The following is a 22046-nucleotide window of genomic DNA, read 5'->3' as shown; positions in this document are numbered from 1 at the left end:
TGTGCACAGGACAACAATACAATGTACTTAAAACAACATCTGAAGTATGCAAAAGAAAACAATTAGAAGCCTGAAGCCTTTTGGAACAATGTGCTTTGGACTGACAAACCCAAATAAAATCAAACCAAAACCAAAATTGAACGTTTTGACCACCACCAAAAAAGGTATGTTTGGAGAAAAAAGGGTGAGGTCTTTATAGAGAACACCACCTTGCCAACTGTGAAGCATGGAGGTGGATCCATTGTACATTGGGGTTTTGTGGCAGCTGGGGGCACAGGAAATATTGTGCGAGAGGGAGGAAGAATGGATTCCACCAAATATCAAGAAATTCAAGAGGCTGAAGTGAGGTTGGGTATTCCAGCAAGATAATGATCCAAAGTATATCAAAATCAACCATGAAGTACCTCCAGGAAAGACAGATGAAGGCTTTGGAAGGGCCACCACAGTCCCCAGACTTGAATATTAATACAAATCTGTGGAGAGATCCCAAACATACCGTACATGCAAGGAGGCCGAAGAATATTTCTGAGCTAGAGGAAGAATGGGTAAGAATTCCAAAAGCAAGTTATCTTGTCTCATGCCATAGCCATTTAGAGGTCAGGTTTGCTTCTCTTCACTTAGATGTTACCTGTAAAATGCTTTTTGACCAGGGGTGCCTGCACATCACTGTACGTATATGTTCAAACATATGGGGCAAATATATACTATTATTTAAATACATTTACTCTCATGTTTCAATGTTTTTTCATAAAATCATCATATCATTTTTTTTTTTGGAAAACCATAGGTGACACAGATGGTGACAAAGAGAGTGATGGGGTGCAATGAAGAACCCAAGGATCACGGAAAAGATTGTTTGCATTTGGGGGTCTCCAAGTCTCAAAGAGACCCATAAAACGCCATCTCCATACCAGGGTGGCATGAACACAGCTCTGACTGTGCACAATAAACAAAACCAAGCAACCAGTGTTCAAACATCACTAACTATCTTTACATGCACATTCATATGCCGTGATCCTTGGGTTCTTTATTGCCACCCTCACGGTCTTTGTCAACATCCGTGGAGACACCGTGCACTTGCATCCTTTTCCTGGTACGTTTTTTCTGCAGTCTACGGTTCTGAACTGCCTCGTTGTCATGGAAATGGTTGTCAGTCAAACGCTCAGCCACGCAAGGCATTCTGGCTGTTTTGTTTACCTTTGGTTATGTTGGAAGAAAAACCCAGTTTTCTGTGTTTCTGATTCTGATTCTGTTTGTATCATGGTAGCTACCTACATTACCTTAAGATCCAGTTACCAAAGTATTCCTTTAAGTAGAGGGTGTCCAATTGTGACAACCTGCCCCATCAGTGGGTGAATTGGCAGACTATGTGGGGTAAGATGTCACACTGGATTTGTGTTGTCAATAGGGTATTCAAGAATATTAAGCATTTTATTTTGGGGAAGTCATTTACCAGCTTGTATTAAGAAAATGGTGATACTTAAAGCGTTCCCTTCATTTTTAGGTGAACTGCTCATATAATCTAGTGGTGTATTTGCAAAGACCAAATGCAAACGATTTTATCCTTGTTAACATGAGAAAATATAATATTACATATAATCGATCAGACAAATTTTAGTTGCAGAGTTACCATCTAAGAGCGGATAAAAAAAGAAGAAGAAAGGTTAATATAGTTTAATGTACCTACACGTGTCTGGCTCATTTTGTTATGTCATTGTCCCACTGGAGTACTATGGATGTTTCCATGGTGATGACTTCGTAATCAGAGAGGCAAATCTGAAGACCTCACTGCTTAGAGGTAACAATGACAGAGCCCAAGAGTGAAGTGACTGTACCTGGAGATGGACTAGAACTTCTCATGGTAGTGGGGCCAAACCGGAAACCAGAAGATCAAAGCTCCTCATTTCCTTTCTGAAACACAAAAATACAGAAAACGTCTAACTTTAAAGCCCATTTTTTCATTACATATTGCAGATGTTGAGAAGGTTCCTGGAAGTTCCCTGAATGTCCAACAGAATTCATTAAGTCAATCATTGGAGGAAAAATTAATTGTGCCCCTTCAAAACATTTCCTGGTCAAGAGCTTTGCACTGGAGGAAATATTCTATAAATTAACATCATCATTTCTATTTTTTCAGTCAATCAGGCAGGATAGGCAGGGCAGGCATCATAAATAAACATTGTAAAATAATGCAACATGAACAACAACAACAAGACAAATCTTCAGTACAAATTGTGTGTACTGACCGAGAATTACACTTTAATGAAACAGGAAAGAAAGTGGCAAAGACATAACCAGCAGAACGTCCTACCAGTTCACACTGAATCAATAAAAGAATGGCTAAATGTATCCAAGTGAAAACTGAGTTAAAACAGTACATCAGTTTTCAGTACAGTAATGACTTATTTACATATGATAAACTTATCATAGATTCTGTTACCCAAGTTTCCTTTTGGCAAACCATTTTGGGTGAGTCCTTGGCCTAAATGGTGTTCTGATACCAAAGGTGTTATGTTCCAAGGAGTTTAACACATCTAGGTGTAAATACTAAGAAATAAAAGCTGAAATTCTGACCTTTTGTCTTGTGTTCATCTTTTTATCTCAGCCCCAAATGTATTCAGTGTATTGCAAAAACAAAGGAATTGGCCTTGCTGCTCTAATACTTTTGGAGCAGACTGTATGTTTTGTTGTCTAATATATTAGATCTGTTGGTCAGAGTTGTAGATAAGCTTTTTTTTTTTTTTAATTTTAAAGATATTTTTTAGGCCTTTTTCAGCTTTATTGGACAGTATATAGAGAGAGCGGGAAAGACATGCGCCAAATTGTCAGACGGTCGGATTCGAACCGTTGACGTCGCGGCTCACAATGAGCATGTGGTCAGTGCTCTGCAGGCTGCGCCACCGAGACACCCCGTAGATAAGCTTTTATTTAAGACACACGCACATGTGTATGACACCCCACCCAGACCACCACTGATCTATATTACAGAACTGCATAAGAGTTCTGCGGTTATTACATGTTGCCACCTTATCAAATTGCCAAATATCTGGTATTTATTTCTGGAAACATTTTAGTTATTTTATGGTGAATAAGGTCATTCTGCAGTTACTGCGGAAGAACAAATACATCTATGCAAATTTGCCATTGCCCAACAGATCTCTGAAATGAAACGTGAAGACACTGTAATAACCAAGGTTGCCAGTCCCCCAAATAGAACATTCTGTACATTACAATAGATACGGCAAGAAAAAAAAACAAAACACAATTTCCCATTGCTTTGGTTACTGATAAGACCACAGAGACAGGAAAACAGTTGAATTTTGTACACACAGCCATTCCTTCAAGGAGACTGAAAGCACTCCAACGTCTAGACAGAGGATCCAGTGCAAGGTTATTTCCTGCTGATCCCAAAGAATAACCCAAACTAAGTTAACCTTTATACTGTATATTAGCTGAGGAAACAGGTACAGTGCTGACAATAATTTTAGCACAACAAATTTAATTCATTCATTCATTATCCTAACCTGCTTATCCTGAACAGGGTCGCAGGGGGGCTGAAGCCTATCCCAGCATACATTGGGCGAAAGGCAGGAATACACCCTGGACAGGTCGCCAGTCCATCACAGGGCACACACCATTCACACCATTCACTCACACACTCATACACTCATACCTACGGGCAATTTAGACTCTCCAATCAGCCTAACCTGCATGTCTTTGGACTGTGGGAGGAAACCGGAGTACCCGGAGGAAACCCACGCAGACACGGGGGAGAACATGCAAACTCCGCACAGAGAGGCCCCGGCCGACGGGGATTCGAACCCAGGACCTCCTTACTGTGAGGCGGCAGTGCTAGCCACTGCACCATCCGTGCCACCACACAAAAAATTTCAGCAAACAATAATTTACTACCACCCTCCCCCCAAATCCCCACCATTTTTACCTCACCCACAATTAAACAGGGTACGGAAAACCTCCTTCTAATATTAATGTGACGGGCCGCATTCATAAACAGCATTTATTTTTATAATTTGCTATCCACTGCACAACCTTTGGAAAATAAAAAGTGAGGAATGAAATCTCCATAGCAACAATGTATTCCAACTGGATTATAGTGAATAGAGCATTACTGGTCCTTCAGTGTGGTTCAGAAAAAAAAGTACTGTAACATGATTCTCACAGCACAGGGCAGCATTTGAATTTAGGAAAAAAAGCAGAGAAGATGAAGTAGTGGTCAGATCAACCTGTGGCCCATCACTTTCTGACCATTGTGAGAATGCACCAGAGCCAGATATGAGCCGTCAATCACTAAACCCTTAATGAGGTTACAGCGCAACATCATGAGGCAAGGCAGAAAGGCACATGCTAGTCAACTTATAATAGCTATTTATCAAAAGTGCAATCACAATAAACCAAACAGACAGATGTGAGTGTGAAATTAAAAGGCAATCATGCTAAAATACAATGGCCTTCCTACATGTTTTATAATCAAATACATAAACAAAATGCTGTATGTGCACTGGGCTGGAGTACAAGTAAAGATGAGCTGGCTACAAACATGATATATACTATAACACTTCCTCATAGATTGCTGTCTGGCAGCACACAAATCAATGCCCCAGGATTCAATCAAGCTGCCCAGTTGCAGCTTGCAATTTTGTCTGTAGTATTATCCATCAATTTTATTTTTATCAAGGTGAAATCCAGGTTAGCAATAATTCAATGATTCATTTATAGCTATATAAAAGCACAATCAAGACCGTTTTAATGGGATTTCAATAAAATAATTTGTTTCAGCATTTCAATGGTTTGCTAGAAGAGAAATACACGATGAAGGCAAATACAAACTGAAGGATCTTAGCTAAGAGACCAACATGGTCTTACTCCAGAAGCTATCTGGGTACCACCAATAGCCCCATTGCTGAACACAGAGATAACGTTGGCACATAACCTATTCAGAGCCATCCAGAACTAGCCAACATTTAGTGACTGGAATTATTGCTAATGTTAGATGGGGCTAGCTGGGTGCCTTGTTTTGTGGGTGTACTGACACAGCACTGTGCAGAAGTCTTAGGCACCCTGGACTTTATTATATATATGTAAATTGTTTTGCGTGTGTTAGTATAAAATAACACATTTGAGATTTCCAATTATTCATTTTCCAAAAGATTTAATTTTACGTAGACATTTTCGTATTTAACATATTGCTGTAAGCAATTGACTACTTTTTACATAAAAACTTGATCAAGGCTGTCTGAGATCAGAAGCAAGGAGCCAACCAAAGTCTGCAGAAGAACTGTGGCAAGTTCTCCAACATGCTTGGAACAACCTCCCTGCTGATTGTCTTATAGAACTGCAGGACAGCGTTGGCTATCTCAGAGAAGTGATGCAGTTTTAAAAATATTGATTTGATTCAGTTGTTAACTATTCTACCAAATTACTAAAATGCAATGTAAAATGTATAGTACATTTATTTAGGACCTTTCGTTGTATTATTTTTGAAAGAATCTTATCTGTACAGAATGTTATACAGGTGCCTAAGACTTTTGCACAGTACTGTACGTGTGTCCCAAGATTGGAAGATTTGCCCGGCAATACAACCACGCCACAAGTAGTGAGTGAGAGTAACTTAGCTTATCATCAAAGCTAATTTATGAATAGGTAATACTTAGACTTGATCAGTAATGTATAGCTAGCTACATTTACAACAAATATGTGTTCTATGTAAGGTAATGCATATTTACAATAATTTATCATTGCTAGCTAAGCTATGTAAGCCCTGTGTGCTCACTAACATTAGCACTGTCTGTACTATACAGAGCGAGCCAAGAATAAACTCTGTGGACCAAACTAAACGTTGGATAGCTAGCTAACAATGCTTCGTATCAGTCCAGATTCACCCCCAGGCTTGGATACTCCAATCCAGAAAGGAGCATGCTTTTGTCTTCCCTGTCGTGTTTTAGTAGCCCCGCTGGCCGCTGCTAAGGATAAGGATGGTGCGTCAGTCTCTGACGTTACTGGATTCACAAACAGGAAGATGCCACTCGAACGTGACAGGGGTCTACAAAAACATACATCAAGTCAGGGTCATTGGCAAGCTACTTATTGGTCGGAATTGGGGCAGAAGAAGGGTGAAATTGTTGCGTCTTTATTACTTCCCCAACAGATCGAGAAGAATTGTTGCTATGTGAAAAGTAGAGGAAACCGGGGATGGTTGTCACACTGCTAATATGTCGCTCCCTAGAAGGCAGTGTTCAACGATTTTGGTATCAAAATGTTCAGATTTGGGGTCAGATTACACCCAAATGGTAATTTTATGAATAAACCACACATCATTGAAGTGAAAGGGGTTTAATGTTTCTCATGTCAAAAAATAACATTTCAACTCATTGCCGTTTTTCTTCTATACTCCTATGCTATTAATTTAACTTCAAACAATTATCGACATTTAAAACAGCGAAGGGAGGGCTATCATTTATTTTGGTTTTTCTTTCTTTAGGCTACAACATGTAGTTTCTGGATACAATTCTAGCAAAAATGCACTGTTGGGGATGGTTATCACATTTACTTTGGGGTGGTTGTCATATTTTTCAAAGTCAAATCTATAGCCAACAAATGTATGTCTATCCCTAGGTATGTCCATCAAGGACGTGCTTTTTACCTAAGCAGTACCTTACCTCGTTGAGAAAATCTTGCTATGAAAGGTTGATAAAAACCTTGAAAACACACACATCCGGGTATATTTCTCTTTAATTTAAACAGTCAGTGTGTTCTAAATAAACATCTTTGGAAATCAATTTGGTTTTTGTGTCATAGAAATTCCAAATTTCAACAAATTCAGAGCATATTTGGGGACTACAATATTTATAAATGTTTAAAAAGATAATAATTTTTTTTTTTTTTTTTTTTTACAAAAAACTTTTGTGACAACCAACCTGATATCATGTAGCCACCAACCAGGGGCTGTCTTTGTCAGTCCTATTACCAAAGGCTTAATAGGGTTGATATGCCATGCTGAAATTGAGTGAGTCACAAGTAACAGTAAACAGTGACAACCAATCCTGGTGTCCCTGATAGTGTAAAGTCCCACCCTCCCACCCTCCACAAAAAAGTGACTGGACCTAGGACATGTTCGCAAAAACCCAAAGCCCAAAAGTATATTTAAAACATTTTATCACCAGATATACGATATCATTATAAACTATCATACAAAACACTGTACCAGCATCATCAATCTCCTCCTAGTCAAAAATGTAGTATATATGTGTAACAGTGCCTCACTACTACTAAATCAGCAGCACTCATGAAGATCATGAACACCCACCTACAGATCAATGGGACTACAATGGAGAGGGTGAACACCTTCCGGTAGCTGGGTGTACACACCTCAGCGGGCCTAACACGAACATTGCACTCAAACACTTTAATCAGGAAAATGAGGTAGCGCCTGTACAACCTAATACAGCTGAGGAAATTCAAGGCCTCCCAGAAGGTTGCAGTACCTTCTACCCTGCCACCATGCAGGGCATCCTGACAGGAAGCAGCCCTGTCTGGTATGGAAGCCTCCTTCCCTACCCTACCCTGCAGGCTTCAGCAGAGCCAGGCGGATTATGAAGGACCCCTCGACACCCGGTCACACACTTTCTGTTACCCTTTGATGCCTTAAAGCAGTGTTTCCCAACTCCAGTCCTCGGGACCCACTTGCCAGAAGGTTTTTGTTGTAACCAGTAGCTCACACACCTGATTTAACTAATCAAGGGCATTTTTGTGGTTTGATTGGTTTCATCATTAAATGAGGTGTGTGAGTTACTGGTTACAACAAAAACCTTCTGGCATGTGGGTCCCGAGGACTGGAGTTGGGAAACACTGCCTTAGAGCTAACACTCGACTCAATCAACTGAAGGACAGTAAATTATTTAAGATATTATTCAAAGGCTGGGCATGACAACACATGGTCAGTGCTATTAAATTCTGTGATCCTTGACAAAATACGTAATATGCATATTTTATATTTAGTATTTTATGAGAATTGCATTCAACCGAGTTCACTAGCTGTGTTTCTTCTGTGCACAAGACTGCAGTATTTATCTTGTTCTACCTGTTCTGCCAACAGAAACTGTCATAAGGGGAATAGATTATGAGAGAGTTATTGCAAGAAACACAAACCAGGAAAACGGTAGGATAAAACAGGTTGTTAAATTGACATGTAAGGACTATGAATCAAACGAATGCAAGCCGAGTTCCAGCTAAATACAGCATAAAACATGAGAGGAAAGACACAGACAGAAGAAGAGGTGTGTGTGTGTGCGAGAGACACAGGTGAGGTGTGTGAGACAGGGGAGGTGTGTGTGACAGGGGAGGTGTGTGTGTGTGTGTGTGAGACACAGAGGAGGTGAGTGTGTGTGTGTGTGTGTGTGTGAGACACAGAGGAGGTGAGTGTGTGTGTGTGTGTGTGTGTGTGTGTGTGTGTGAGAGAGTGTGTGTGTGTGTGTGTGTGTGTGTGTGTGAGAGAGTGTGTGTGTGTGTGTGTGTGTGAGACAGGGGAGGTGAGTGTGTGTGTGTGTGAGAGAGACAGGGGAGGTGAGTGTGTGTGTGTGTGTGTGTGTGTGTGTGAGAGACAGGGGAGGGGAGTGTGTGTGTGTGTGTGTGTGTGAGAGAGACAGGGGAGGTGAGTGTGTGTGTGTGTGTGTGTGTGTGAGAGAGACAGGGGAGGTGAGTGTGAGACACAGGGGAGGTGTGTGTGTGTGTGAGACAGGGGAGGTGAGAGTGAGACACGGGAGGTGTGTGTGTGTGTGTGTGCGTGTGTATGTGTGTGTGAGACACAGGAGGTGTGTGTGTGGGTGAGACACAGGGGAGGTGAGAGTGAGATTAGAGTGTTCAAATTAGCATAGTGAGACTTCTAATCTTAAACTTTATTTTCTTGTCTTCTCCTATTCCTAAACTTAATAATGTTCTGAGGAAACTGCAATACCCATGATTCATAATGGTTTCTGTTCCTGTATGGTGCCATATCAATGCCAAAAATCATGATATCAACGACAAGGAACCATGTGCGCAACCCATCCATCAATCCACCATCCATTATCTTAACCCACTTATCCTGAATAGGGTTGCAGGGGGGCTGGAGCCTATCCCAGCATACATTGGGCGAAAGGCAGGAATACACCCTGGACAGGTCGCCAGACCATTGCAGGGCACACACACCATTCACTCACACACTCATACCTACGGGCAATTTAGACTCTCCAATCAGCCTAACCTGCATGTCTTTGGACTGTGGGAGGAAAACACGGGGAGAACATGCAAACGTTGCACAGAGAGGACCCGGCCAACCGGGATTCAAACCCAGGACCTCCTTGCTGTGAGGCGGCAGTGCTACCCACTGCACCATCCGTGCCGCCCTGTGCGCCTCATGCATGTAAATTGTTTTGCCATGTGCTTTTACAGCACCATATTGTAGCCTTGGAGGAGAAATCGGTGGTGGATGGGGCCAGCATAGACCACAGCGAGCGTATAACTCACTGGAGTGTCCTTGTGAAAGCCAAGCCCCACTTTAAAGGCTTGATATTGTGTAAAATAACATTTCCCTTGCTATGTGGATTATGAATTAGTTGAATGTGCAATAGAAACACAAGTTAAAGTATCGAAACGCACAAGTCCCCAAGTAAAGGCACAACAATCCGTTTGAAGAAACTGGGCCTTTAAATGAGCCCTTTGGACTTCCATGAAGTTATGACATCACAACAATATGCTCAGCCCACCTTGCAGCGGGAATACATGGCAAGAGCTTTGGTTCGTTGGACCTGGCCAGCCATTCAGAACAGAGGTTCGCCCACCCATCCTTCCAACAGGACACTGTTGGTTATTTTGCTGTTTTATTTCCTTTGTTATTTTTGAAGGCGATCCTGGAAGGACAGCTGACCTTTGGGGTTTGGCTACATGCAGGTTCGAGCTCGGTAAGCTTTCGAAGACTATGATTTTTATTGAGGTTTCTTTAGGCAGACAGGACCAGAGGTACTCATCAGTCTGCAGTGCTTGTTTCGTTCCCCCTCCACATTCTACCCTCCATCTCCCTACAATCTAAAAAATGCTGGGTTGTTTCTGTAAACACATTGCAGGGTTGACATGCTGGGTCTTAATCTGGGTTGTTTGAGTTTGTTTGCAGGGTAATGCCTGGGTTATCCGGAACCCAGCAGCTGGGTAATTCTTCCCACCTCTGTAGTTCCGGTGCTTCAAGCTGGGCAGCTTCACCAAACAGCTAGCCTGACGTTACAATAGAACAACCAGAGACAGATGAAGGGGCTTTTTAAACATTTATTTTACAGTAAATTAATATAATTTGTTACAATTTAATCCTTATAATGGCACTATGTAATTTATAATATTGTATTATTTCAGTGTGAGTCATTGACATAATGGAATGTTTCTGATCTGGCTAGAGTCTACATGGCTATGTTTGGCGAGTGCTCGCATTACTTGAACAGAGGAAAATAAGAATGAATTTGTTTTCCGAAACTAAATCTACAGAGCGGCAACAGTCAAATTCAAGCGCTGTCAGCTGTGGGGATAATGAGGTGAAGTTGCTTCCATAGCTAAAGATTATTTAAAACTATTATAGTATAGGCTACTCACGTTAGCTAATGTAAAACGGTAATCAGGGCTTCTGTATTGATATTTTAAGTAGGTACTCAAGTCCTCAAGAATATCTGGCTTGTCAATGGATTTTTTACATTTTTATCTTACTGCCACAGTTTCATTAAAATGCATTTACAAGCAATGTTTCTTATGAGCTCCTTTTGTATTATGGGTTTGTGTGTCCGTGTTTCACTAAATAATAATAATAATAATAATAATAATAATAATAATAATAATAATTCAATTTGATAAAAGTAGTGATTGCAATAAGACAACTTTTGGGCAAGATTTAACCCAGCAATGTAGTTATTTTCACTCAAATGATCAACCCAACAGTCTGGGTTAAAACGGTATAACCCAGCTGCTGGGTCAAATTGACCCAATGCGTGTTCTGTCCCATAGTGACCCAGCAGTTTGGTGAATTGTATTTAGTGTATCTTAATATGCTCAGTTACACGTTTGGAAAAATTATTTTGACCAATAGATAAAGACCGATCTAAAGACTGCAAATCTAGATTCTACAATCCTGATTAGGGCTGCAGAATATAAAGAAAATATGACATAACGTTGTGGAATATTGCGATGACAATATGACTTGCAATAAATAAACAGATATTGAAGAACGGAGACTTTCTGCTTTAGCTAAACTGCTAACATTGACCCCAGACAATGACTGACCTATGCCCACTGAATAAAAATTTCCTACATGCTTTTATTGAAGAAATTGCACATGAACAGCCAATTAATTTCAATAAATACTATTCATTACTGTTCATGCAGTCTTTTGCGATGTCTTTATCTTGCATCCTCTACACCTACTTATTCATGCGATTATCTAATCAGCCAATCATGTGGCAGCAGTGCAATGCATACATTCATGCAGATACGGGTTAGGAGCTAATGTTTACATCAACCATCAGAATGGGGAAAAAATGTGATCTCAGTGATTTAGACCGTGGCATAACTGTTGGTGCCAGATGGGCTGGTTTGAGGACTTCTGTAACTGCTGAAGTCCTGGTATTTTCACACACAACAGTCTCTAGAATTTGTGAGAAAAACAAGAAACATCCAGTGAACAGCAGTTCTGCAGACAGAAACGCCTGATTAATGAGAGACATCAGAGGACAATAGCCAGACTTGTCAAAGCTGACAGGAAGCTGACAGTAACACAAATAACCACACATTACAACAGTGGTATGCAGAGCAGCATCTCTGAACACACAATATGTCAAACCTCTAAGTGAATAGGCTACAGCAGCAGATAAGTCTAAAAGATAAGTCTAATAAATACCTAATAAAGTGCTCACTGAGTGAATTATGCAGCCTGATTATGCATATATTGATCTTGTGGCATCGTAGTCAGAATGATCCTATCTGAAAATTATTTGAAAAACCGGGACAAAACCAACAAGATCGATTTGATCATTCCGACCCAGATACAAGAAGATCAGGATTACAGATTCTCGATTTGCAGTCTTTGGATAGGCCAATATTTGTTAGTCAAAATACTGCAATATTTCATTAAGACAAACAGACACGAGTGAACATGTTGGAAACAGTGTAAATCGGCTTGTATATTACTCATATTCCCTGTCGGGGAAGCGAGGATTAATTAAAATGTGTTTAAAACAGCAACTTTTGAATCCAGCTGTTTTAACAGTCAATACCCTTGTTAAAATGTCCAGCACTCTGAATACTGAACATAGTGAAGCGTGTCAACAGCTAAAATACTTCACTTAACTAACATATAAAATATGTTTATTTGATTTCATTCGGTAATTATCAAAGATTCAGTGATAGGCAAAGGTGTTGGATCAGCCTTTACCAAAATGCACAACTTGCAAACAGGTGAAAATCAAGAGATTTATTAAGTTATTCAAAATGATTTACATCTATTCTAAAGACATAGTGCATTGACCTTAAAACAATGAAGGTTAAAAACATAGACACATAACATTCACAATGGAAATGGATGAATGAAAATACCAAACCCCAGCTTGTTTCCTCCCAAAATGCTCAATATCTTATAGCAGAATGTCAGCATGGGGTCTGCTAGGCCACTCCCATTGAGACAGACACACAGACACAGGCAGACACGCACACGCACACATGGCCGACAACCCCAGTTCTGTCTCTCGGTTTCTTATCTCTAGACCAGGCCTGGTCTTTTGAAGTTCCCTATGGCCCAATGGTGTATTATAAATTAGTTCCCTGACATCACTATCTGCATTAGTACATAATACATAGGCCAAAGTTAATCTAATTTCAGAATTAGATGTCCCACTCGCTAAAAATAATTCCAAGCACAACTGTTTTTTAAGCATTCTGGTTTTACCAATCGAAAGACCCTAGTTAAAATAAACGCTACACCAGCATGGACCAGCTAGACGGTCAGTGAGACACGCTGTTGGAAACCTTTCCGACAAAAAAAAAACTGTGAAATTATTGTTTTTGCAGCTACACATTTGGCCATTATTTTAGAATACAATAGAACCTACGAGAACTGAACACACCAGGAATGAAGATTGTTGAAAACACTGAAAGTGCCATTTAATACAGCAATTTCATGAAATGAAACAGGCTATTTATTTCAGTTTATTTTGAGCCATAATAAACCAACATCAATGGCATTTCTCCAAGCAGTAGTTTAACCGTCATATGAAGTGCAGCCAACAGGAGGTTAAACTTGTAAAATAGCCTAATCAAAAACAAATCCAGACTGGGACGTTGGCAGCCAATGAGGTTTCCCACCCTTGTGGATGAACACCAAAGTGAAAGTCAAAGACACCACTTGCATTGGCCATAGCAATCAGGGCGACACGATTTTTGCTGGATTTTAAATGATTATTCTCCTGCTTCTCACTTCCGTTCAACAGCTTCCATCCTGGTCCTGCTTTAAGTCGAAAGCGGCAGCCTGAATACATTCTTCACCAACAGCTGTGAAGCTCACTCCCTTGGCTAATGTTTGGCTTGCAACTTTCTGTAGTCCACTGTTAATGTGGGGTTCTTGAAAATTTTCTACTTAGAATGGATATTGCTTTGTGTTCCTATTCATGTGCAGTCATTGGATAAAACAATTTATTAAAGATGCCAATGTATTCCCACGTCCCTACAGAAACTATCCATCCTCAACCCACCCTTCCAGTGGAATCAACATTATCCTGATTTTCAGTATGAAAACTATCCTAATCTCCACCTTAGAATTTAGAAATACCCCAAAATAATATTCTTAATATCTTGATTCTTGGTAGGATTGGATTACGAAATCCTCATCCCAAATTTTAGCATCAGGATCACAGTTTCTCGATTTGAAATACCCAATTTTGAAATGTATCCCATCAGATTTATGAAATCTTATCCAAAATAGTTTTGAAATACTGATATATCTGTTCATTAAATCATAATATGTATTATTATTATTTATTTTTAAATTTTTAATTATACATCAGGGGACAAGCTGCACTATATTACCCAAACAACTAGATTCATAGTTCTTAGAGCACCATAATTCAGTTTCTGGGTCTTGTTCCAGTATCATTTATTTTTAAAAAGAGCCCATGCAGTTATTTTACAACAGTGAAAAATGGAAAAAAACTGGTTCTATGCAGTTCTGTTTTGCAGGGAAACCCCTTGGTAACTAATAGTGACAACTAAAATGGGTGAGACGCAGGTTGCTTAAGAAATGGCACAGAGACATAAGCCATACACAATTTAAGTGACCAGCATATAATGGGTAAAACAAAGATGCAGTCTGTTTATTATTATGTGCCACTGACAAAGAATGCACAAGTAGTGCTCTAAACATACAGCGAACAACAAACAATCAATGGCTATCCATTTTGTTATTCCCTCCAGCATGACACCAATTCCCTGCAAAAGACAGGAAACTCTTATCTTGAAGGTCAAGTCGGCTTGCTTTCCAGCTCCACTGGTAGATCTGCAGCATTTACATCTTCATGTTTTTAGAACTGACCTAATGAATGAAATTTCTTCTGTGAGAAGGCAGACAATTGGGCACCCGGTTTGTTGATACGTGTATTGCCGGTCTGTAGCTGTGGTGCAGTTATCTACAAACAGGCCGACAGTTTCCCACCAGCTCTGCAAATGAGCTACATAAATAGAAAGCGATGTAGGGCAGTTGTCAACCATTTTGCAGTTCTCTCTCTGAGAGAATACAATGCCTAAACAACTCAGGAACTAATGTCCTTTTTTCACTGGAGTAACCAGGGAACATTGGAGTCCCTGTGGGATAGGTGCTGTACACGTTCTCCCTGCAATGCCCAGCATTTCAAAACATTTTTGGATAGGATTTCAGTAATCGGATAGGATTAAATTGGGAATTTCAAAACTAGAAGCTGTGGTCCTGATCCTAAAAATTGGGATAAGAATTTTGTAATCCATTCCTACCTGGAATCTATGTCAAATGTTGGTTTTGAGTATTTTAAATGTCCATGGTGAAGATTAGGATATTTTTGATGTTGAATATCAGGATAATATTGATCCCACTGAAAGGGTGGATTCTCGATGGATTTGAGGTTGATGTAGGAACAAGTGTGACACATGGTACATATTTAATGAATTGTTTTATCCAGTGAATGCACATCAATGGACACAAACCCTTCCAAAACAATATACATTCAAAATGGACAATAAAATATTTTCAAGGAGAACCCCTCAAGACTAAAAGTGGTCTAAAGAAAACGGCAAGCCTTAATTTTGCAAATGCTTTGGGTGGTTATTTAAAAAGATATCCTCTTAAAGCTAGATTCTATCATCCTGATGTTGTGGTATCTGGATCAGAATGATCCTATCTGAAATTTCTTTGAAAAACTGGCACAAAACCTGCAGGATTAATTTTATCTGGGATAGCAAAAAAAGGGATTTCAAAATCTGGATAATTCTGATCTAGAAATACTGGGGAAATGCAGGTAGTACTTTTCTAAGGTACCAGGATCTATGGGGTGGAGCTGGAAAATGTGTACAGTGCTAATTGCTCAACCACAAACTTCCTGTAAATTGTCTTTTGCTGAGTGAACCAACCACCATTTTTAAATACACAAGTGTACACAAAGAATTACATTTAGTACAGATCAGCAAACCAAAGTAAGCTTTTACTTGCAGCCACATAAGTGCTGCCATGAAAAGAGACTTAAACAGTATTAAAGAAAAAACACTCTAGCTGATACTTGGTTATCTCTGGGGCTTTAAAGCATAATGTTTTGCTCAAAATAAGAAAGATACGTGTCCACATTACACTTATCTGTCACGTCCCGTGTCTCCGTGTCTTTGTATTTTCTGAGTCCACGTTCCGTTTCATGTTTTGAGTTTGCCCTGTTCTTGACCACACCCCCCACACCGGATATGTGTTTCTGCATGTGGAATTGCACTCACCTGATCCTCATTGTGTTTTGTTACTTGCGTATATAAGCCTGTCTGTGCTTTATGTCCTTTGTCAGATTGTCGTGCTTGCTCGTGTTTGATGTCTCAGTTCCTGTTCCCGTGTTTACCTGTCCTGCCCACTAGCCCACTCCTCACTCATTGCTCTGATCCTGTCCGTTCGCCCAGCCCGTGGTCCAAGCCCCATCTCTGTTCCTGCCTTCCCTCTCAGACTGACCTCCTGGTTATGACCCTCACCTGTGTTCGACTTCATCTTCCCTGCTCTCCATGGACTGTCTGTACGTGACAAAATCATTTATTCAAATATTAAGCTTTGGCTGGTTAAAAAAGCCTATTATTCTAGCCAAGTTTAAACATGTTAAGTGGTGCATTTGGTCAATAATAACCATTACATTACATTACATTATTGGCATTTGGCAGACGCTCTTATCCAGAGCGACGTACAGTTGATTTTAGACTAAGCAGGAGACAATCCTCCCCTGGAGCAATGCAGGGTTAAGGGCCTTGCCCAAGGGCCCAACGGCTGTGCAGATCTTATTGTGGCTACACCGGGGTTAGAACCACCAACCTTGCGTGTCCCAGTCATTTACCTTAACCACTACGCTACAGGCCACCCTGTAGACCACAGATGTAGAACTGCAGGAAATAAAAACATCTGTGACTTTAGTACAACAAGGTGCAAGACATGATCAGGTATCTAGGGGATTTGAGACGGTGATTAATTGGGTTTAGCTGAACTGCATGTGCAGAGAATTTTGAAAAAAATTAAAGACTACAGCAAATAGATGCAGTTCTTGACAACAGCATAATCTTAATTAATCTTTAGGGTTCTAGAGACTTGGTGAGAAAGCAAACACAAATGCCCTCCAGGAACTGTTTTAGTTCCTGCCAGCATTTAGTGGTGGAAAAAGGGCTTTATTTCTGTGTAAACCTCTGCACGCTCTAACATTTCTCACTTCCCTTTCTCCAGACCTCACATCTCTGAAAGCCCCTATTCTAGGATCACTGCGGGCATTGGCAACATCTTTGCATATACAGTGCAGTCTGTAAGTATTTTGACAGTGGTACAAGTCCAGACTTTTTTCTGATCGATATTTTGTCCATGTCACGTTACTTCCTCCACCTGGTGTATTATGTTAACTCCAATATTTTTGTGACTAACAATTTACTTTAAATGATGATAATACAATGCTGAAAAGTGTCCAATGGGGATTCAGAAATGTGAAATAATTTTGGGTCTAGATTTCTCTAGTTGAAGGATCTCAAACTTAAACCTTGGAGGGCTGCTGTGTTTTAATGAGTTCCTGCACAAATGGCTGGCTAAGGAGTCTGGACATCTTGTTAGCGAGGCCTACATTGGTTGCTGATGGACACAAAAATCACAAAAACAAGCAGAAACTGCAGCCCTTTTGGACTGGAGTTTGAGACCCCTACTATAGGTTAACTGGTATCACTATTCCCATGAACATGTATAATAAAAGTGTGTCAGAGCTTGTTAATGGAATGAAAAGTTTGATAGCTTTAACAAGGCATATCATTTGGAAAAGAGGCTCGGTCAACTTAACACAGAAGGAACTAGCATGACAAGGCAGACCAGGGTCAATATGTAATTCTTTCAGATTCAAATACTTGATTGTTCTTGCGTGGTGCAATTCAGCAAATTAAGATTACTTTTTGTGAGGATTTCATAGGTTCCAATACACCAGACAAGCTCAATAAAGTCTATGAAAGTATTTGAATCCAAAGCAATTACGTATTCACTTGTATAGTGTTAGTTCCTTTTGCGGTAAGTTGACCTAGCCTTTTTTGAAAATAAGTGAGTGAGCTACATCGTTCAATAGCTAGTTAGCTACTGAGACAACTGTGGATCATTTTTGCATGATCCAAATCTTCCATAGTGCAAAATTATATTATGATATGATTTGTATGTTTAAGTAAAATTGTGTTTCCCTGCTATTTAAATATTATTTCAAAACTCTTCAACATTGACATCTACATAGAAGCAGTTTCAAGCGGAAACTAATGCGGTTTCATTCCATGGAATGTGTAAGTGGTGATTGCAACTTCCTAGATTTCACAATAATTTGTCTACAAATACCACGTCGGACGTTGGAAGCAGGACAATTTTTTTTTTTCTAAGTATGCAATAGCTAAGCGGGATTACCTCCTCACACATTCATGTATGGTCTCATTAAAAAATAGACTAATACCATGAATCTCTTCATATCATGGTGCTTAGGCCTGCTTCCAACAATATAAGGTCACTTTAATATAGTACATTGTCCTCTTATATGGGCTAGTTCTTGCCATAAATAGTATGACCCCCCCCCCCCGTGGCACGAAAAGTGGAAGAGGGTAATAGTTTGGTAAGGTCTGTCTTATCTGTCTCTGTCTTTTCTGGTAATCTCCATTTAATGTCTTGTCTAATGTTTTTGGTCTTGTAAATAAGGAGTAGTGTGCCTACATTCAATAAAGTATGTTTTCTATTCATTATAACTGTCTGTTTCTTAATTCAATTAATGAATCTTAAAACCTGACACAGAGTGTGTTTTGACTTGTTGGTTGATTCTACCAGTTTACTGTAGGGTGACCTATCAAATAATTTGGCGATTTAATTTTCATTCTCAATAATAATTATTCATTTTTATCTAATAAAGTATATGTTATACATAGGTTAAGTGAGGGGTTCGAGCGTGCAATACACAGTAATCTCAACAAGGATATGGTTTGTTGGAACCGCTGGTTTCAGAAAATGAACACATTCTACTTAATCCTCGCTTCCCCTAACAATTACATAGTATTAATACTGCTGCATATACATAATGCTCCATAATGTCCAATGGGAAAATCCATACTTTTTTCTTGATTCAAGAAAAATTTAAGAAATTAAGATTAAAAAAATGTAGATTTGTAATCAAATCAGATGTTTAAAGTGGCACTGCTAATTTTAGTAAGCCTAAAGTTTGGCCTACTGTATATCTGACTATTAATAATAAAAATGAAAATACCACAAATAGCAACAGTGCTAATATGCTAACACTGTCAACTCACAGCAAGGGTTCTGGGTCTGAATGTGGGCTAGGGCCTCTCTGTGTAACCCTGTTTGCATGTTCTCCTGCTACCAGCACCCGGGTTCCCTCTACATTAGTTAATGCCAATTCATGAACCTTATTGTAAAGTGTGATCAATCGATCATCGATTATCTGCTGTAAAGATGGTGCATTTGCCTGATGCACCACAGAAAAAAAATGCAAGCGGCACTTCAAAACCATCTGTATAAATTGTAATATCTATAATATGGACCTGTTGTCAAATGAGAATCTGCTACAGTTGTGGCTGGAAAACATTACTTCCCGTCCTCCTACCCAACATGCACTGTAAATCAACACGAGTCCCCGGAATAGACAGGGCACCCATGATAAGAGGAGTGAAGGACATGTCTACACAAAAGACTGCTACACAGCCAACTCATTAGAGCCACAAAGAAAATAATTTCTCATCTTGTGCTCCCAGCATACACCCAAGGAAGCTGGTACAGTTGGAGAATGACCATGAACTGTGACCCTAGATGCCACCCCAGCTTAATTATTTAATGACAAGATAATAGTAACTATGTTCCGTTCCCGTGGCCGTGAATGGGGAATGATTGTATGTTCGCTACGTACAGTAGGCTAATATGTTACGTCACTGGATGTTATATATATAGAAAGTTTTATTTCCTCGTGTTATCAGCTCAAAATGTCATGAGACCTGAGACAACGGAAGTTGAACAAAGACACTGGCTAGATGGAAATCGAAATTTAAAAATGCCACGTCGCGGGCACGCGGCAACTTTAGTTTCGAATATCTTTCAGTTATCGTTAGCCTAATTTAAGGAGGTCGAATTTAAATATTTCGGAAATATTACGTACTGGACACTAAAGCGCTAATGCAAATTTACGACCGGTTTCCTGCATTCCGTCCTTACCCACAATGTTACGTTGTACGACCATTTACGAACGATTTGGAAATTATGTCGAATAGAAATTTTAAACGGAGTAACAAAGTCATTGTTACATTTATAAAATCTGAAAAATGTAACCACAATGTTAAAGGAACACGAAAATCATGATCCCCGCCCACAAGCGCACGCCTTTCTTGTGCAGAGCAGCCAAATCCCACCAAGAGGCTACCATTTCCTTGTTCTGCTTTGGAAATTATAACCAATGATCCAACTATTTGTTTTATACATTTAAAGAGTTTGGTTCGACTGCGTCTTAATCGTGCATCGGTTGCCAAATTAAGCAGGAACCAAAAACAAACAAAAAATACATACAATAATTATGACCTGCCCGATTTCTCCGTAAATATGTTGGAGTTAATGCATTTAAATTTACTTAGAAAATGTTCCGCGTTATTTCCTTCTTTTACTGACTTGACATTCAAAGAGATGTGATCGCATACTTTCGTAACTTTTAGTAAACAACCCAGACCCACATAGCTACAGACCACTGATTGGCGAAATAACTCACATACATGGCCTATAGCACTGCTTCAATGCCTGTTGAGTCATTTATACGAATAATAATACAGGCTCAAAGAAAGTCATTGCGGCGGCATAAATATAGCCTAGTATTAAGGGGTGAGCTGTTAGTTTCCTCCCATGTTTTCTACTTCCTCTTTCTCTGCGCTAACTTGACATTTTTCATTTAAAAACATTATACAGACTACAAAACCACTGGAACTGGAATTCCAAACCATATTCATTCAACGTAGAGGCTACACGTAAATGGTACCTGCATGAAACGAATAACCCACCAAATTATATACAGGCAACAGATAGCCTAAAATACATTTTAAAAGACACCTACCTATCCATTGCACACAGGAACAGATGCAGAATGAAGCTATAGCCGGGGTTGTGTAGAATGCTAGAAGTCTGCTCCCTCGCACAAACACTTTCGCTCTCTCATAGGCACAAAGAAATGCTTCCTGGTCCTGACGTGAACACAGAAACACAGACATGTACTGTTGACTACACACACTTAGCCGCACAAAATGGTTACCTTTTCTGCTATTAGGCAGCATATCTTAGCGCTCCTTAAAGCGACTATATACTGTTAAATGTCATGCTTTTCTGGAGTTATTTAATGAGTTATTGAATCAATAAGTCAATCAACAAATACATAACCTTACATTAAAGGAAATCATTTTTGGATGCATGACGTTTTTATGGAGTTACATTGTAGCCAGCATTCCTATTTATAGGGAGACCGGAAACAACGTCGATTGCATGATTCCATTATTACATATTAATTATTAGTAACATAATTAATGTATCAGTGAAGATTAATCTGAATTTGACGTTGAACAACACGCAGCTACAAATATCAACTGGCTCAAATGTAAAACTCAGAAATAGCTGTATGCATATTCGGTCTGCCTGTTAATTGCACTACGCAAAGGGATGCCCCAGAATTGACCAATGGGCTTTCCTGGAACGGCTCTGCTGAATGCGTGTTGAATATCGAATGTAATTTCTGGCCAAACCCAATTTTGGCATTGTGTGCTGTTTTGAATAAATGATCTATTTGACCTTAATTCTGCTTGTGGTTGGTCTTAGCCAAGATATTTATTAGTACTTCAAACATTGATACCATACACCAAGTGGCGCTGATGTAGGAAGCCATCAAAGTGTTTTATTGTGAATTAAATGTATCTTTGCATGCCAACATGCCAAGACAAAGCAGTAACAACTAATATTTGTTTGCACCACTGCTTGATTTTTCATGGAATGACCCATATATATTTGGTGGAAGTGTAGTGGATACATCACTCTGATTCTTCACAGTCCGAGTACGTCCAATTTCCACCCTAATCATTCACCCGAATCAATCACCTTAATCATCCACCCTAATCATTCACCCGAATCAATCACCTTAATCATCCACCCTAATCATCCACCCTAATCATTCACCCGAATCAATCACTTTAATCATCCACCCTAATCATCCACCCTAATCATTCACCCGAAT

General features: G+C 39.6%; 1 protein-coding gene across 2 annotated transcripts in view; it reads right to left on the bottom strand.

The window, feature by feature from the left end:
- Positions 1-21020, bottom strand: part of LOC133140172 (polypyrimidine tract-binding protein 3-like) — a 46526-nt gene extending 25506 nt beyond the window's left edge. Inside the window, exons 1-2 of one of the 2 annotated variants that reach the window (XM_061259799.1) lie at positions 20883-21020; positions 1836-1911 (exon numbers count right to left, since the gene is read on the bottom strand). The gene's annotated coding sequence lies outside the window, so the exon portion shown is untranslated. Of the gene's footprint in view, positions 1-1835; positions 1912-16026; positions 16311-20882 lie in introns of those variants that run through there. The other variant, XM_061259800.1, reaches the window with a different exon arrangement.
- Between the last annotated feature and the right edge of the window lie 1026 nt (positions 21021-22046).

This window comes from Conger conger, chromosome 11 (assembly GCF_963514075.1).
Source record: "Conger conger chromosome 11, fConCon1.1, whole genome shotgun sequence".
Lineage (NCBI taxonomy): Eukaryota > Metazoa > Chordata > Actinopteri > Anguilliformes > Congridae > Conger > Conger conger.
This window is presented reverse-complemented; position numbering and strand designations above follow the sequence as displayed.